Source organism: Sus scrofa, chromosome 8, assembly GCF_054392235.1.
Source record: "Sus scrofa isolate SSC_HxYL_T2T_F1_AM1 chromosome 8, Sscrofa_HxYL_maternal_Yorkshire_Landrace_v2.0, whole genome shotgun sequence".
Taxonomy (NCBI): Eukaryota; Metazoa; Chordata; class Mammalia; order Artiodactyla; family Suidae; genus Sus; species Sus scrofa.
Window position 1 is genome coordinate 88,297,962 of NC_139390.1, and position 13,107 is coordinate 88,311,068.

A 13,107-nucleotide genomic window follows, 5' to 3' on the forward strand; every position below is an offset into this window, starting at 1 on the left:
AGAATGGTAACATTTTATACACACTGTTCTGCGCTCTGAGTTAAATTCTTCCATCCAAATGTGTATCTAGACATGCCTCATCTTAGAAAGGACTCATGGTATCCCATGGTATAGTTGTACCATAAAGGACTTAACCACCTCCTATTGTCATTTAGGTTGTTTCCAATCAGTTTTTATCACAAAAGGTATAGCAGTGAATAGCTTTGTAGAAATTGAGAGATGATCTCAGAATAAATTCCCAGAGGTGGAAATGCTGGGTCAGAGAGAAGGTGAACTTAAAAATAAATTTATTTTTATTTCTAATCTTCTTTTCAAAGAAGCATCACAAGTTTAGAGTCATACAGCAATAAATGGAGGTGCCTGCCTTCTCAGGAGCTATTTCTAGCTTTAGGGACATGTATAATATGTGTTGTGAATATTTTTCCAGGCCACTGTTTTTAGACCTTATGAAATTTTTCCATCCTGAAAATGTTTTCATCCTGTGTGTCTGACTCAATTTATCAACTTCTTCTTGTATGACTTTTGGACATTCTTAGAAAGGCTGTACTCATTCAAAGATGATATTTTTTTAATCTTCTGGACAGTTGGAGGTCTTGAATGCTTTGCGGAGGGGAGTGAAACTCATTTTTAAGCAATGTGGAATGTTTGATGACATTTATGAGGCTGGTGACATGATCGCATTGATTTACTCACAGTTGTTTGTTGCACACCTTGTATGTGACAGACCTCATGTCAGGCACTGAGTCTGATCTATATTTTTGGAAGATAACATTAGTGGTATACGACAGTCTAGTAATGAATGGGTTAAAGAAGCAGTATTTGGCATCTGGGTGACACAGTTCTCAATAATGTTACTTCTTTCAGAAAAGCATTGGGGGCAAGCATATTTTTCTGGGGGTAAGAAAACCAAAAACCCAAATGTGAAGCTCATGTTCATAGTAACTGTGTGACCTTGGACAAGTACTTTAAACTCCCTAGGTCTTAATTGCCTCATCTATTCAGTGGGACTAATAAATATACTTGGAACTAATAAATACACTTATTTCTGGTGGCCTTGAAAAGATAGGTCCACTTTCTAATCTCTGGAACCTGTGGATTTTACCTTATATAGATAAAGGATCTTTGCAAATGTAATTAAGTTAAGAATCTTGAGATGAAGTGATCATTCTGTGGGCTGATCTGGGTGGGATCCTGTGACAAGGGTCCTTGTAAGAAAAAGGCAGAAGGAGATTTAAAACAGGCAGAAGACAAGAAGACAAACAGAGGACAAGTCTACAGGAAGATGGCAGTAGGGATTGGAGTTGTGGTGACACAAATCAAAGGATGCCTGGAACCACCAGAAGCTTGAAGAGACAGGAAGAATCCTTCCCTTAGAGAGCACAATCCTGCCAAACCCTTTGATTTCAGATTGTTTGCCTTCAAAACTATGAGGGAACCAGTTCCTTTATTTGTAAGCCATTTAGTTTACCTGGTTACTTTAGTCCTAGGAAACGAATGCATAAGGTGAATAGAAGAGATAATTTAAGAGCTCCCATCATGGCGCAGCGGAAACAAATCCGACTAGGAACCATGAGGTTGCGGGTTCAATCCCTGGCCTCGCTCAGTGGGTTAAGGATCCAGTGTTGCTGTGAACAGTAGTGTAGGTTGCAGATGCGGCTTGGATCTGGGGTTGCTGTGGCTGTGGTGTATGCTGGCAGCTGTAGCTCCAATTAGACCCCCTAGCCTGGGAACCTCCATATGCTGTGAGTGCAGCCCTAAAAAAAAAAAAAAAAGATAAGATAATCCATATAAAGTTGTTATGTAAAGTTTTAAAAGAGTGGAGTTCCCACCAAGACACAGTGGATTAAGAATACAACTGCAGCAGTCTAGTCGCCATGGATCGTGCTCAATATCCAGCCTAGCAGTGAGTTAAAGGATCTGGCGTTGCCGCAGATGCAGCATAGGTACAGCTGTGACTCAGATTCAGTTCCTGGCCTAGAAACTTCCATATGCTCCAGGTGCAGCCATAAAATTAAAAGAAATAAAAAAATAAAAGAGCGCCTGCCCATATTTTATAGTTATATAGCTTTTATTATTTTTATACTAATCTACTAAGTCTCTGGGCTTTAGTATTAGTAGTGACTATGGAGAGAAATAAATTCAAAAGTTCTGGAGGACTTGATATTAGATTAAATGTGAGAGGTGAGGGATACAGGTGTCCATGTGGGCCTGCAGGGTCCTGGCCGTTGAGCTGCATGGCTGCTGGTGTCATTTGCCGAGGTCAGGATGCCACAGGACACCCGGGCTTGGGGGAAAATGAAGAGTTCACTTTTGACTATGTTGAGTCTGAGGAGTTTTTGAGATACCTAAAGAAGATCTGTAGATAGTGGTATATGTAGGTCTGAGCTCAAGAGGAAATCTAGATTGAAGACACGCTACACATTTGAGACTATATAAATTTACAGGTTTTCAGCATATCAAAGCTGTTGAGTGGAGGAGATTTCCTAGAGACAACTGATAGTGATGAATGAGAAAGTTCTAAGGCCAAGCTGGGAGAAGGAGGCACAGAGGAGATTGAGCAGTGTATCCAAAAGGAAAGAGGAAAAGCAGGAGTAGATGATGGCATGTAAGCCCAGGAAAACCAGCACGTCCACAAGACAGAAATGAGCGCAGTCCTTCTGCCTCCTATCCCAGGTGTGGGGCTGGAGTGAGAGAGCTCTTTGCAGATATTCCCAGGAAGACATCAACCCCCCATCCCCCAGGTAGGCATCTCAGTGAGAGTCAAGGTTAGTTCATTCTCATCTTTTAACTCTCCATTTAACTCTTGGGAGAGCATGCGGGCCATATTCCAGGCTTCAGCTCACTGTTACTGTCAAGAGTAGCCTTTGCGGTTGGGAAGCACCAAGGGCTGTCTTCAGAGCCCAGATCTTGCTTGAGGCAGAATATTGTTGCCTTTTTGGAACATAGCTCACCCAGAACTGAGGACTTGCCTTAAGACTAAGCATAGGATTTGAGCCAGACCCTCAGGCAGAGCTGCTGAGCCAAAGAAGGATCTGTTGTCAAGTCTGGATACAAGTTGCCAGGAGCAAAGTCTAGAAGGTATCAGATTCATAGCTGTCAAATAGGAGGCAGGAAAGAGGTACCAAAGAGTGAGAAGTTGGGGCCGGGTGTGGCTGGGATGGAGAATGGACACAGCAGTTGTGCCTGATTCGGGAGGTCTTCCAGCTCGGGCTGATTTTGAAGGGTTACAGTGTTTTTGCTGTTGCCCTGAAATAAGTTCCCACAAAAACCTGACATCTTGCTTTGATTTCAGACTGAAGGCCACGTCTTTTCATTCTCTCTAGTGTTTACTTTAGCCACTTTTCCCTGTTTCCTTTTGGAGTCAAAAGGACATTCTTCAGACTTCTATTTGAATCCCCTTTCACTTTTTTGTTTCTGGATCTGGTGCAGGTGATCATGTTACCTAGTGATCTAATCTCTATTTGCAAACTCCAGTGTGTCTTTACATCTGCAGCCCCTCCTCATCTGATAGCATGACTTCTAGTTTACAAGATGTTTATTAGAAACCCACACCTCATTTAGTGAATATATCATTAAAAAAGTCACAGGATCAATTAATAAATAGGATTAATTTCCTGATTGGTTGATAACTTCCCAGGTATCTAATCACAAGGTAAAAATTCAACACATTTAAAAAAAATTTTTTTTCAGAGTTCCCGCTGTGGCATAACACTGTGCAGAACCAGGATGCAGGTGTGATCTCTAGCCCAGCACAGTGGGTTAAAGGATCCAGCATTGCCACAGCTGCGACGTAGGTCACAACTGCAGCTTGGATCTGATCCCTGGCCTGGGAACTCGATCTGCTATGAAGTAGCCAAAAAAAATTCTTTTGAATTCGTTTTTATCCCACTTTCTTACCTGTGCACCATTACCAACACCATCTTCATTTGTTTTAAAGCACCATTGGTGTTTCTGTCACAGGGTGGCTGTGGAAAGCAGTAAGAACGCCCCATCCGCTCCAACATGTGGGAGCCAGCGAGAGAAATGTACAGTTAAATGTAGCCTTTGCCTTTTCATAGTCCATCAATCTTTAATTCTTTTCATCAGTTTCATCAATTGTTTTTATTCTCTTGCTTGTAGCTTAAGTTTCTGATTTAGAATATTTTCAGAATTTCAGGGTCTTGTCCTTAGATTCAAGCGCTACCTCTTACAAATTTCTTCTCCCTTCCAATAATGTTGTTCATCTGTTTAAAGATTTTTATGTATTTTTTTTTTCAGAGAAACTTGGCTTAGAGAAACCTGTCGCAAATATTCCTAATTAATGGTTCTGATGATCGAAGCAGAAGGGACTCTGAAATCTTGCTAAATGTATCTTGAGTTAAAGGCTTCAATTTATTACTAAATGATTAATGCATGTAATAGAAAAATATGTTGATACATATGTGAATAAGGTTTGGTCATCATTCCTTGCTGCCAAAGCAGTCTTTACTGAGTAACAAATAGAGCGAAACTAAAAACGAACAGTGGATTTATTTAGGGCTAAAATACCTATGAATGAGGAAAGGGCATTTGGTGAAGAGAAGCGGTAGTTCCTGTAATAAACCTGCACAGCAGGTCACAGAGACCCTGACATTTTAAGAGGAGGAAAGTTACCCACGTATATCAAGTGCTGGGGAAAGAAGCAGTAATTCCCTTTGGCTATCATCAGTTTCCACCCGTAAATATTCCAAAGAGACTAAATTCTGAATTTTAGAAAGTAAGTCCATCTTATTAAGTCCTAAGACTTCAATGAGAAAAAATGTTTTACCAAAAATCCCATTCAAGGTCTTATGCAAAGTTGGCCCAGCTCCCACAATCAAATATTGCAACCATGAAGTTATTTTAAGATAAAGGATGATCCTGTCTTAGCACATTGTTTTTATACATGAATTTTCTTCCCTCTATGCCATTTCCACTTCCTGATTTTAGGTACATCATCTTTACTCAGTCTTTAGTATATTCAATAGTGAATTATTTGCCTCCCATTATTTAGCAAAAAGATGGCTGATCAAAAAGTATACATCATATTGATGTTTCATTTTCTTTTATAATACATAATTCTTGTGCAAGTATTTAATTATTCCATATATAAGACAGTAGCTATTTCTATATTTGCAGACATGTGACATCTTTATAATAACTTAGAATGCTTCTAACATTGGTGTTAGCTTGTATACACAATCCAAATCTCTAGCCACATCAACAGCATCCCATAGACAAATACAAATAAACAATGTATCAGAAACATAGTTACACTAATATCCTAGCAACTGGTGGATTGTGAAAAGTATCACAAAGGAGGCTATGGATCATATTCATAAAATGACATATTCTTAGGGTTTTGCTGAGTAATTGTAATTCGATTTTATTCTTTTAACTCAATAGACACAAAGACAAGCCTATTATATATCAGAAGACATTCCTAACAAAGCATGATTCATTTGATTTGTAATGTTTAGGGTGCAGAAAGCTTGGAAGGATAGGATTCCTACAATTGTTCCTATTTAGTTCCTTTCTCTATTTGTTAAAAGTCACTCCATCCTTGATGACAGTTGGCTCTTCATCTAAATGATAACCTAGCTGACATGCACACACCTTGGCAGATTCCATGGTAACCTACATAAAACAAGTTTTCCTTTTGGTCACTTTTTTTTTTTAAGTTGTTATTTTATTTTATTTTATTTTATTTATTTATTTATTTATTTATTTATTTTTTGGTCTTTTTGCTATTTCTTTGGGCCGCTTCTGCGGCATATGGAGGTTCCCAGGCTAGGGGTCTAATCGGAGCTGTAGCCACCGGCCTACGCCAGAGCCACAGCAACGCGGGATCCGAGCCACGTCTGCAACCTACACCACAGCTCAAGGCAACGCCGGATCGTTAACCCACTGAGCAAGGGCAGGGACCGAACCCGCAACCTCATGGTTCCTAGTCGGATTCGTTAACCACTGCGCCACGACAGGAACTCCCCTTTTGGTCACTTTTATGAGCAAAGATTTTTATCTACCACTAAGACCACGATGCAACGCAAATAAATGTGAGTTCCTCACAGCTCTCTCCATGGGATACCATATTAAAAGGAAAATATCCAGCAAGCTAAGGAAAAAAAAAAAAGTAATTTCAACTTCTCTTGCCTTCCAAGAACAAGAGATAGAATTCTTAACTCACAGCAGCATTATTTTTTAGACTCCTCTCTCCTTCCATTTAAAATTTTTTTCTGTTTGTCTTTCTCTAGATATCCCAAAGCCTGTATCTTCGGGTACTCCTGGGCCCAAAAGTCCCCCACTGTGTTGCACTCACATGTGGTTAATCACCCCTCTCTCTTCCCTCTCTCCTTCTGCCTGCATTTCTCTCTCAGGTCAAGAAATCCAGGCTATTGTCAGCAGGCTCATTTCTACTTTTCATATTCCTACTCTCCTCCCCAAATTCTAACTCTCATCTGCAGTAGCGGGTGGGGCTGATTTGGGGGAGGAAGGAAGAGGAGGCTCAGCCAGAGCTGGCAGCTGGGAAAGGAAAGGAAGCCAATACTCCTGCACAAATCGCCTGTGCTTCTCTTCCTCTTCATGTGACACATTCTTGAAAACTACATTATCAGAGAAAAGAAATGTAAAAAAAAAAAAAAAGGGAGGGGTGAGAAATGGAAAGAATGGAAAGACGCCAAGGAAAGGCGAGATGAAGAAAGTCTCTCTGAGGCTCTCTCTTCATTTAGGTTTTCAGTGCATTCTTTCAAAGACTTCAACTGCAAAGTTCTGCACAGTTGCAGTATAGGATATACGATAAATCTGATGGACCAGACCTCATAATGTATATAATCTAAATTGGTTTGTCTGCAGGAGCAGTTGTTTCTTTGATCTGCCTTTCCTGTTTTCCCATCTTCTTTCAGCTGTTTGTACATAACTGAGAAAAAATTGAAGCCAGTTTGGTAGGGTATCATAATATTCAGTTGGAGTTGCTAGGGTGGATACAGATGCTTAAATCTGTTACCAGATCTGTGATTCTTGGAAGTCTGCATGGAGTAGAGGTAGTAAATACTAGGATTTCTCAGATGAGGAGCTCTTGATTACTTGGAGAGTATGTTTAACAAGTCTTTGAAGAGAGATGCAAGGTGAAATTGTTAAGATGGAGGGCTTAAAAATCAGCTGATGGAGAATGGAATCCCACTTCTGCTATCGCCACACCATATGACATTACGCAGGCAACATAGCCTTTCTGAGCATTAGTTTCTTCATCTATAAAATGGGCTTAATACTGATCCCTCAGCACAGCTCTGTGTGAATTAAGAAAATGAGTTTAAAGTGTGTGGCATAAGGTCCAACATATAGAAGACTGTAACTATTATATTACCATGAATATGCGTAAAATAATTATTTTACAAAGTGCTAGATGGTCATACATCTACAAAAATCATGATGTCTGGATTTTGCTTTAGGCCTGAGTATTCCCAAACCAACAGTTAGCATAGGATAAAATGTTAAATGTGTAGATGAAAGTCTTTAAAAAGCTATTGGAAATAGGATTTTATTTAGAAATTATGTTACATGATAAATATTGTCTTTGTGTAATAGAGTTCAAATGTACATAGCAATATCTCTTTTTTTTAATTGAAGTATAGTTGATTTACAATGTTGTGTTAGTTTCAGGTGTACAGCACAGTGATTCAGATACACACACACACACACACACACACACACACACACACACACACACATACAGATTCTTTTTCCCTATAGGTTATTAAAAAGTATTGAGTATAGTTCCCTGTGCTACACAGTAGGTCCTTGTTGATTATCTATTTTATATATAGTAGTGTGAATATATTTGTTCTTTTGTGGGGTTTTGTTTTGCCACTTCTGGGCCTGGAATCAAACCCTTGCCACAGCAGTGACTACACTGGATCCTTAACCACTAGGCCACCAGGGAACTCCAGTAGTGTGTATGTGTTAATCTGATCCTCTTAATTTGTCCCTCCCCTTCTCCTTTCCCCTTTGGTAATCATTGGTTTGTTTCCTATGTCTGTGAGCCTATTTCTGTTTTGTAAATAAGTTCATTTGTATCATTTTTTTAGATTCCAAGTCTAAGTGATATCTCCTAAGTGGTTACATATTTGAACTGACAGTAGGTTTTGAACAACAGCCTTTATATGGAAGGTAACTATGGGACAAACCGAGCATGTGAGAGTTGAAGTTAGAAGACATGGATCTTAGTCCTGTCCCCCACATACTAGCTACTGACCTTAGCTTAGTCACTTAACTTCTTGGAGGCTCAGTTTCGTATTTATAAAATAAGGATGACAATGGCAGCTTCTTTGCACTATTATCTTTGTGCAAATCAAATGAAAAAAGTATATTTACACTTGAGATTATAAACAGTTTTCAGATGTAAAATATTGTTATTACTATAGGCTATGATATAATTTTCATTGAATAATGACAGCAATGATACTTTCGTAGGTAACCTTTGTTAAGTATTTCAAAGTGCCTGCTTTGGACTTTTTTCTTAACTGTAACTCACTAAATGGATCATGTGAAAATTACATAGTGCTTAGAGGTATCTTTGTGTTGGCACATATTTTTATAATGGAAATATAATAAGCCAACATTTTATGGAAAACTTTTTATTACTAATTTATTAATAACTTTTTCTTGATCCAAAAAAAAAAGAATTCGAGTCATTTCTTTTTTGAAAGATCAGAACTCTTAGAAGTTCCCTGGTGGCTCAGTGGGTTAAGGATCTGGCATTGTCACTGCTGTCTGTGGTTTGGGTCACTGCTGTGGCACCGGTTTGATCCCTGGCCTTGGAACTTCTGCATGCCCTGGGCACAGCCAGAAAAAAAAAATCAGAGCTCTTCACTACCCATTAAGTAGAAGTCGTTTTCACTTGCAATTAGAAATCATCACCTAAAATTGACCCTTCTGTTCCTGTTTAATGACCTCCATGTCTGAGGGAAGCTCAGATGCTGGCACAGAGGAAAGCAGGGCCTCCTTCTCCCAGAGGGAGGGCCGCTGGTTATCAAGATACAAAACATGCAGGCAGTCCTGTGTGCAGCCGGTGTGCCTCCTGCATAGCTCATCACCAGCTTCTGAAGCATGCCTAAGAGGACTCACCAGCCAGCTTGAGACGGTTCAGGTGTAAGCTCAGGGGTCTCAGCAGTCATCTTCCTGCTTTACATCAGAGTTTTCATCCGCTTTCTCCTTTTGTCCCGCCACCCACCTCAGGCAGTCTTCTCAGGAATCTAAAAGAGCAGCTGTTCCATATCCCATTTCCCCAGCTGTGGCGGGGCAGACTTCTTCCATCCAGCGTCGCACCCCTCCACATCCCTCCCCCATCCAGGATCCAAGGAGCACTTACTTTTTTCTTGCCATGTGTTTTGCTAAGTAGAAAAACATTCAAAATGTCCACTTTCTGACGAGCACAAGAAAGGTGATAGGACTAGAAAAAACACTGATATAAGAAAAAAGTCATATTTCCTAATTTTTAAAAATGGACTTATTTCCAAATCATAGAGTTTTATTACCCCAATTATTAAGCTGTAACTTAAGGCATGGTTATAAGTATGTATTCCATAACTGATCTTAATCATCTTTTGAACAGTTAACCTTATTTGGAAAATACTACTTTAAGTAGTTCCTAAAAAAATGTGTTTTAATAATTTGGATATTACAAAAACATAAAGTGTTTTACTACTAATTTTGCTACTGTTATTTTTGCATTTAAAGTCATGACCTTCCTAAAACATTAGAACAGATTTCCTTGTAGTACCAATTTCATATAAATTTCTGTAGCAAAGACTGCAGACTAGAATCTTAGTAAATTGAATATTTTTAAAACTTCCTCATTAATGAGGAGCATAACTCTCTTTAAAACTTTTTTTTTTAGTTTTCCTAATGGTTCTTTTTTTTTATGATATCATAGTTTAGGAAAATAGCAAGTGTGTTTTTCTTCTTTTTAAATGACGAATACTTGATGGTATTTATCACATAAATTATGGTATTTGTCATTTAAGTGACAAAAGCTTTATAGAAAAATTAGAAAACCCAAGAAAAATGAAAATCTGTATTTTTTAGAACAGTAATCTGTATGGCAAAATTTATAAGTGGTAGACTTTCATGAAAATGAAGAGATGTTTTATGTCAGAGAAGAAAGTTCATGACCTAAATGGTTATAAATACTGATTTTCTAGTAATAAAATTGATTGATTATTTTTGAAATGTGAAAGCTGATTTTAAATTCCCCTGAGATCCAGAATGTCACTTTAACCAAAACTTTCTGATTATTATTATTATTATTATTATTTATTATTTTAAAAAGTGCTACTAGAGTAGCTCTTTACAAAACTGCTGACATTTTTGTTTCTAGCCATTCCCATTTTTAATAGTGAGAAAATTTCTGATGTTTGGGAGAAAATGAAGGGGAGGATAATTATTTTCATTTTGTTCATTCTGAAAAGAATGAACTTCAAGATTCTGAAAATGAAGACTCTAATCAACTAGCCCCCATAGTGACATATGGAACATAATATATGTAGACTTCTTAAAGTTCAAGGCCTAGCATATGAAAATGTTCTCTGGAGCAATAAAGCAACTTGCATAGTTCATCACAAGACTAATTGTGTGACAGACCTAGAGGCAACGGCACAGCTGTTAGCACACATTGATCCCGGGCCCCAAAAGAAGAGGTGTCACACCTGTAAGAACATGGAGATGGTTATAGGATGAGATGGGTTGAATAGGTTGAATAGCAATCATGCGCCAGTCATACTTCATCATTTCAGATCAAGCCAAAGTATATATTATTTTTTTCCTCTACAGCAGGAAAGAGGAACTTTAAAAAGAAAAATGTCATTCGGAGTTCCCATCGTGGCTCAGTGGTTAACTAATCCAACTAGGAACCATGAGGTTGCGGGTTTGATCCCTGGCCTTGCTCAGTGGGTTAAGGATCCAGCGTTGTCGTGAGCTGTGGTGTAGGTCGCAGATGTGACTGGGATCCCGCATTGCTGTGGCTCTGGCGTAGGCCGGCAGCTACAGCTCTGATTCGACCCCTAGCCTGGGAACTTCCATATGCCACGGGAGCGGCCCAAGAAATGGCAAAAAAAAAAAAAAAGACAAAAAGAAAAATGCCATTCAACATCTTCAAACTTATCCAAAGTATTCTCAAAGGTATTTATAGTGTAGACAGTCACTTGATCTTCACCTCACAGCTATGTTGACCTTAGAGATTATCAGTATAATCAGTGCTCACTAAAAAACATATATATATATATACTAGAATTTTTTAAAATAGCATTAAACTGTACTCCTAATATTCATTTCATATACTTAGAAAACTATTTTACCCAGTAATTTCAACTTTCTCCCTTTATAAACCTATAAAATTTAGTTAATAACTAATAAAATAGGCTTGTTTAAGATGAAATCTTTTTTTTCCATGAATGTCTTCTACTGACCCTCTTTTTTTTTTTCCTCTTTCCAAATAATAATGCTGATGGTCAGGGATAGAGAAAGAGAAGGAAGATAATGATGTTCAGTTCTGAATAATCAAGAGTAGATTACACAGATGCGTATAAACAGCTTTCGTCTTATGAGCATTTCAAGGAAGCATGTTAAACATTCTCTTACATAAAAGCATGACTTAGAGGCAAAAAAATTAGAAAGTCAGCTATTATCAAAACCTGGCAAGGATGTGAAAGGGCAGGAACTGTGGTTAGAAGTGGAGCCTATTCAGAGAATGATGGGTGGGTGAGAGTCAGTGAGTACTGGCCCTGTGGTGCTGGCCCCACTCCACAGAGAAACTCTGCAGTGACATGTGAGCGAGGGCCTCTGAGGGGAAAGGGAATAAGGGGGAGGGGGGACAGTGGAGAAAAAAAAAATTATTAGAGACATTCGACAGGTGTGCACAGACCGATAATAGTGTGGCCTGCTCAAAGGAGAATAGCTAGCTCGATTCCATGTGCTAGAGTATCATAATAAATAAATAAGATAGCAATCACAAAATGCTTTTGATTGTAGCCTGAATGTGTCTCATGGTTCTTGCTCAAATATGCATTTTCAGATATTTTTTGCAAAGCTTACAAAACATTGCAAACTTTGGTGGACATTTTTGCTCTCAGATGAACCATCTTGATGTTTTGATTGGGGTTCCCCAGTGGCAGACTTCAAGATGTGGATCTGAGTGCAGGTTCTTTATTTGGGAAAGAGTCCCCCATCAGGAGCATCAGGCAAAAGAGGGAGGCCACAGAAGGTGTGTTGTGACTGTAGCAAATGGAGCTCAGTCCTGCTGGAACACTCTGAAAGAACAAATGAGTTATCCCAATGGAGGAACAAGGGAGCTGAGCTGATGTATTTATCCACCAGTTCCCATCCTTTATTGACTGAGAGCTGCTTCCAGGGACACTAATTCTCTGGCAGTTTGAGTTTACCATGGGCCCAGCCATCAGACGGAAAGTTCCAGGTGCTGGCTCAGCAGCCTTTGGCTGCAGAGATTACAGGAGAGCACAGACACGGTCGACTACACCTGTGAAAATCACTTGACTTCTAATCTTCCTTTTCCTTCCCATAAAATGGGGATGATAAAGTTGCTGTGAGGATTAAATGAGACAAAATAACAATGTGCTTGGCCCTTAGCATTCAATAAATAGTTGCTTTGTTCGGTGTTAAGAACACTCACAATTTTGTGTATTTTTGGACTCGGGAAATACTCATTTCAGAGTTTATCTAAAGGAAATAATTATTAATGTGTAGAAATATTAAGCTAGAATATTATTTGTATGATTATTAATATACTCAAACATTTAGCTGTAACTTTTCTATACAATGTTGCAAGTGTTATTTATAATGGGGAAGAATCTAGGAACAAAGGTAAATGTTCAATAGCAAATTGATTAAACATTTCTGAGTATCCTATCATACAAAAAGTAAATATTTTATAACAATAAAAACATTATCAATGTAGCAAAATATCAGGATATGAAACAATGTACATTATGACTATGCTTATATATGTCTACACACATACATACACATATATATGAAAATACCAGAAACACCAAATTGTTTTCCGTAGAAGCTGGAATAATGGATGACTTTAATTTTCTA

General features: G+C 38.5%; 1 protein-coding gene across 5 annotated transcripts in view; it reads left to right on the forward strand.

Annotated features, from left to right (window-relative positions):
- The window catches only part of TTC29 (tetratricopeptide repeat domain 29), a 236,707-nt gene that overhangs the window by 91,694 nt on the left and 131,906 nt on the right, over window positions 1–13,107 (forward strand). The gene's annotated exons all lie outside the window — the stretch shown is intronic.